Raw genomic sequence first — 7,021 nt, forward strand, 5'->3', positions numbered from 1 at the left:
ATTCATAACGGATTTAATCATGTCAAATCTTTAAATTTTGAATAATGGACTTTGTTAATTCATCTGTGTAATAAAACCATATTTTTCACGTTAATGAAATTATATATATATACACACATATATAGAACTCCAATCTAAGACACTGGATCCAACAATTTACTGGATGTTTAAAGCATATGATAATTAGCTACGTAGAGTTGAAATATATCAGCAGCTTTGTTTCTCTACATGTTGCACTCTTCCTTTCTCATATTACACTTTTGTTGCAACAAGCATCTCCTCATAAATTTCGTTAAAACATCTCCTCATAGAATTGGAGGGTTTTGATGATGATCATGATCATCTGCTGAAGAAGAAGAAGAAGAATGGTTTACATTCCCCATTTTCTATTGCTCTCTCTTTTTTCCTCACTTTTTCTCTCTTGAGTTGCAATATTCCATTAATCTGGTTTAGATAGTTTATACATACTTATATACATTACACACACACACACACACACACACACACACACACATATATATATATTGTAGAAATTTTCTAAATATATGATGATCTTTTAGCTGGTTACCCGGACTAAGCAAAACTTATGTAGGAGAGAAGTTGTATAAGGTCCACTTATACACTCAGAATACTTTCATGCAACATGTGAAAAAAGAAAAGACAGAGAAAGAAATGCATATTTTTTTGAATTATGGTTAGAGCTTTGGTTGTGATATTTACTAGTTTTTCATGGCCTTGATCCTAAATTTATGTAGAAACTTTTGAGCTGTCCATGGCATTCTCATCTAATATATATATATATATATATACATATTTTTTGACAAAAATTCTTATAAAAAAGAAAAAAGAAAAAGAAAACAACATTTGTTTTATTCCTTAACTCCATATCTTTTCATAATTTCATTAATTTTCCAAAGTCAATACTAAAAAAAAAATTAAAGAAAAAACCCTTGATTATTAAGGTTAATTACAACTAGATACATTTCTTTTTTGGGTATTTTTAAGGATAATATCAACACATACATGCATGTATATTTTTTAATTAAAGAATAAACGAAAAATGTATTAATGTTTTTTCCTTTTTCTTTTTTTTTTTTAATAAAAAAGTAGAAGAAGGAAGAATAAAGAGCAAAATGAGAATTTATTTATTTATCTATCATTATTACTATTATTTATTATTTTTTTCAATTTTCAATTCTTAACTCGTTTAGATGAATTCCTTATTCCCCATAGCTGCTGTAAATTTACATAACCACATGCAAGTCAAATCATTAAAGTAAGAATAGAGCTTGGTCTGCCTCTCTTTCCATGTTTAATAGGAAAATAAAGACAATATAGATTAGAGAAGATGAATATGATAAAAATGATGAAATTGCATGACATGTCCTTGTTGTTTGCTATGAATATAAACAAAAGAACAATGTTATAGGACAAAACTTGTGTTGCAAGTAACAAAGACGATATACATGACATGCTCCTATATTTACAGGGCGTAGTGGGCTTTTCAATCCCCAAATACCATATGGACTTCTGTTAGCACAAGTTTTGTTGAAAATTATTTTTGCAATAAGAGACCGTGTGGTGATTATCTTTCTTGCTTGGGATTGAAGATAAAAGAGGGAATAAAAGATTCTTTTTAAAAAATATTTCTAAATTAATATATATTCTTTTCTCTTTTGTAATGCTTGCAGATTAATATTTTACTTCAATTGAATTGGTTGAATAAAGATAGAAAGTGCAATCCTTTCTTTCTCTTCCTCCCTAATCCATTTTCCACCATTTTTGAAAGCTCAATAACCGTGGATTATTGAAACATGGCCTACTTCAATTTTCTTCATAAAATTTCCTATAGATGAGCAAAGCTGGCCTTTACATCACCTTTTTCATCATGGATCATACTTGCTTAGCAAACCTCTCGGTCCTCTCTACTCACTCTGGCCCCAAATCTTTTTAGTTTATTTTATTTTATCATCGAATATTGATTTCATCCTAAAACCTTTCACATGGAAGACTATCCCCCGGACAAATGTACTCATTATTTTGTAAATAATTTAATATTTGTCAAATATGGGTGATGTTTGATTATTCTGATCATATTTTCTTTATTACATCTTAACATTGTTTCTACAGTACTTTCATAAATGAGATATATAAAATAAATTTTGGAATGAAATTGGATACATATTTAATATTTTATGCGATATAAAAATTCGAACTTGTAATTATTGTATGCCATATATGTCATATTTTTTCATTATAATTTAATATTGAAGATGGCGATTTGAATTCAGATTTGATATAATAGCTTTTACTTGGACTGTTTTGGTGGAGACTATTGTATGACATAGTTACTTAGCTCTATTTACCAAAAAGACAGTTCTTTAGCTGTCTTATGGACCGGAATTGTATAATTTGCTCATTTATTTACCATTTTTTTTTCCTTTGAATCACATACTAAAGGTACTTAGCCATCATATTAAAAGTACTTAGCCAATAATATTTTTTTTTTAAGAAAAAAATAATTTGTCTATTTTTTTTTTGCTTGAAAAAAAAGAATTTCTTGGTGAGTATCTTCGGTTAGGTTTTGAGAAACTATAAGTCATTAGTAGTTATATCTTTACTCTCAGGACCCGTCCAGAATTCATTCCCTGGAACCCTAGACAAGCCCTGATCCCAGGGAAACCCTACCGGACCCTCCAATGGAAAATCCGGCAGAGCCTCCCCTAAGGGATTTACTTACCATAAATTACCTGCACTAAAAACACACTTCAAAAAAAAAACATCCCCTTATTCCTCCCACAAACTACAAATTGGTTCCACAAATTTCAGCACTTCTAAAAAACAACAACAGTCCAGTGCATAAATAAAAACAGAAGTATTCCAATAGTATACAGAGCTTTAAGAAGTACTAAACAACAGAAATACAACAAGGCTGAAAGAAATAATACACTGAAATGAAAAGGTACAGAAGTACTTCTCGAAACACAACAGCAGCGGAAACTTGGTTCACTCCGGAAGAACGTGTACCACCACTTGCACCTAAGGGAACGGAATTTAAGAGTGTAAGATGCTAATCATCTCCGTGAGTGACCTGAACACCTTTAGTGATAATAAAATAATATTAATAGCAATTAAGGAAAAGAACAAATACCAACAATTAATAAATAAATAAATAATAATAACTGTTGGAAAATAATAATTTCCCTCAAAACTCTTACCAATCGCTCCGTTTGAAATGTTCCCTTTTTAAAACCTTTTCGCAAAACCCAGTGTGCATACCTCCCAAAAACCAAGGGATTAAATAATTTAACAAGTAACAAATAAATAAATAAATAAGTACCCCAAATATAATTAAAATGTAATAAATTATAGTAAATAATTTTGAACACCTTTGGGGTTTAAAACATTTTTTGCAATTTACACCGACGCACCACACCATATACCGGTGATGCCCTCCGATACCCAGCGTCCCGAGCACTGACTGGCGGGGGGGTTAAAGAGAGAAACCTGCAACGGTCACTTCGGCGTCCCGACAGTACCGCTGCTGAAACCATCACCCGGCCAAGGAGGGGGGCGGCTGTGGCCAATAACAAACTTGCCTGCCCACGGTCCAATGGCAACTCACGGGTGAAGTAATAACCGCACGCTAAACCACATAATAACCGCGTGCTACCACGTGTCCATACACCATACACCAGAACACTAATATTGTATGAGTGCGTCTAAAAATAAACATTATTAACCAACCGTACCGTTTTTCCAAAAACCACCGTGGGAAATACATTTAATTCTCACACTTACCATCCCACATATTTTTATTCAATAACCCCGTACGAAACATTGATAACCAACAAACCACAATTTTCTCGAAGTACGAGATGCAACCATAAAAATACCGCGGGCATAATTTATAAAATTTAAACAAATATTTTCATAAAATATTAACCCAATTATGCCCGGAAAATTAATACTGGAACCACGTACAATTAATACCGAAACATACTTTGCTCATGCATAATAAATAAATTAAACCACAATAAAACCACAATTAAATCACACTACATGAGCATAATTTAAATACCAATTTAAATACCAATTAAACATAATTAATTGCCCAAAATAATTTTTGAAGGTGGGTCACTCACCTTGAGCACGCAAATCAACTAAGATCCTCATCGGGATCAACTCCGCCACTCGTACGCGCACCTAAACAACCACAGTGCACCAACCAAAAATATTAATATTTTAATCGGGTAATTCCCAAATGGGTACCCGGGGAGCGAACACCAAACGATATCTAAAGGGTTACGAGTTATATACCGAATCGAAGCTCGCGTGATGAGGATCACGGATTCGGTCTTACTTTCCAGTGATCGGACCCGACGGGGTCGGAATCTCGCCGGAAAGCTTTTCGGGTTTCGGCTCCACAATTCTCCCAAACCATCGCGAATTGGCGGAAACGGATGCCGGATTCAGGTTCAGGAGGTCGAACACATTGGACTGGAGCCGGCCAGAATTTCGGGTACTCGCCGGAACAGTACTTTCCAGCGAGCTTCCGCGGTCACCGGCAACCGTCGCCGGCGGCGGCGCGTGCGGTGGCCGTTGGCTGTGATTTTTTGCAGATTTGTAGATTGTGAGGAGAGCAACCCAACGGGACCGACGGTGGGCAAAACGGAGGCCGGACGGTGGAGAAATCACAGTTGGAAGATTTCCGGCCCCTCGCCGGAAAACGCTCCGATCCCGGCGCGTTGGTGGTCCGATGGCCGTGATTTTTGGTGGGTCGGCCGGACTTGAGGAGAGGATCAAGGGTGTACAGCGCGTGTGGCCGGAAAATGGCCGGAAGTGGGTCGATTTGCGATGGCCGGCGGTGGAGGGGAAAAACTTGCCGCCGATCTTCGGACGTCCGATCCGGGCGCGTCCGGCGGCCGTTCGCCGTGAAACTTGGAGGTTTTGCCGGAAATGGGGAGGGGAAACTTTCTGGCCGGTGCGTGTACTGTAGATCGGCCGGAAAAGTTGAAAAATTCCAACGGCCGGCGGACTCTCTCTCTCTCTTTCTCTCTCCTCTCTCTCTTTCTCTCTCTTCCCCGAGAATTTTATCAAATAAAAACCCCTGTGTGACACTGTTCATGCCATGTGGACTAATCAGAAGCTGACACGTGGCGTTCACTGTTCATCGACTCAAAAACATTAAAATATTACGGTATCCGGTAAACTTCAAACGTCCATAACTTTTTAACCGGATGTCCGTTTTGAGCGTACCGCTAGTCTGTGAACTCGTATTGACGAGCACTTCACAACCATGCACGAGTCAAAGCTCATTTCCCCATAAATAAAAAGTCAACTCTGGCACCCCTTGGACAGTTTGGACCGCAACTTGTTTTGCTCATAACTTTTAAACCGTAGCTCCGTTTTCGACGTGCCACCAGTCTACGAACTCAGGGCATCGTGCACTTCACCACGGTACCCTGGTCAACTCGAAATTCCAACTGGAGCAAAAAGTCAACTTTTGCCCCATCGGTCAACGGTCAACAGTCAACCTCGGTCAACGTGCACGGATTCCGGTGCGATTTGGGACGGGGTGTTACATTTACAATCATGTAGAAGTCTACAGATTGCCCAGTCTACTACCATCTGACTGCCCTTATCGTCCATTTTCACAATATTTAACATGTGAAATCCACATCAAAGCTTAAATGGAGCTTGTTAGAAATCGAATCCGTAACACCTACAAGCAAATATGATAGATCCGTCGACTTCCTACCACCTAATCCACTATAGCTATATATAAACGCATCCAATAATATTTCAATTTTTGGACCCCTGAAAGTATAAATATCCATTTTTTCTCACTACTCAAGTCGCATTGTTTTAACATTTACCCTAAAAAAAAAAAAAAAAAGTCACATTGTTTTAACAGTAAATTGCAAGCCGTATAAATGACCAAGCTGGAGATTACAATAATTTTAGTGAAATTACATTTTTCCCAACCTATAAGTGTTTTACTGTTTTCAAAAACAATATATATATATATATATATATATATATATTTTTTTTAACACTACCTTTACATATATAATGGGTATTTGCCCTACCCTTCCTACCTCTGCCTTCCCGTTGCAATTTCAAATTTTATGGAAGTCTTACATTTTTACTAAGTTTTCCCTAATACATTTTTACTTTCTTTCAACGTCACTATTTTGGCATGATTTTTGAAAATTTAATGTCTTTAGACATGGTTATAGATATGACTTGTATTAGTATGGATATGGATATGAGATTTAATTCACTTCACTCGGGTTGTAGATATGTAGATTTTTTTTTTTCCTTTTTAGTGCAATGCTTTTTTCTTTTAATTTTGTTCATCTCTCTACAACCTCCTAATCCTTTTTTGCTTTTTCGCTTTGCTGGTTATAGAAATTGGCAAAGTTGTGACTGACATAGAAAATTTCAACTAATTTTAGATAATATATAGTATTTTCTTTGTTCTAAAAGTTAGAATAAGTTTTTTCTTTTAAAGAAAAATAAAATAAAAAATTGGATTTTGAAATTTAAGAATAAATGGTTCTCTATTTTTGGATGTTAGATTCAATTGAGATGCAAAAAAAAAGTATAAAGAAAAAAAAAAAGAAAAAAGAAAATACACAACAAAAGTAATTCATTTTTTAAGAGAAAATCATTTTCCTCCAAAAATAATTAGGAAATTTTTTAATATTCACTCTTTTATGCTCAACTACGCGTATCAGAAGCCTAATAGGGCGAGAAGTGATTCATTATTTAATTGTAATGTAAAAAAACAATTTTCCATATATAAATAAGTCATTGTCTACTTATTTACAGCTTATTTGTCTGCGTCACTTTTTATCAAATAATCAATTTTCTAATATTAATGACAAATATAGTTTTTTGGCAGGATGCTGTGCGCTTCCAAACAATGATATTTTGTAAACAGAGGGAATGGAGGCCAAACAAGCGTTCGAGTAAATCAAAGATCAGAGCGTAAAATAAATATTTATTTTATTTT

General features: G+C 35.3%; 1 protein-coding gene across 1 annotated transcript in view; it reads left to right on the top strand.

Moving 5' to 3' along the window:
* Window positions 1-7,021, top strand: part of LOC112489221 (putative disease resistance RPP13-like protein 1) — a 50,817-nt gene that overhangs the window by 39,859 nt on the left and 3,937 nt on the right. The window lies entirely within an intron of this gene.

Source organism: Ziziphus jujuba, chromosome 2 (genome assembly GCF_031755915.1).
Source record: "Ziziphus jujuba cultivar Dongzao chromosome 2, ASM3175591v1".
Lineage (NCBI taxonomy): Eukaryota > Viridiplantae > Streptophyta > Magnoliopsida > Rosales > Rhamnaceae > Ziziphus > Ziziphus jujuba.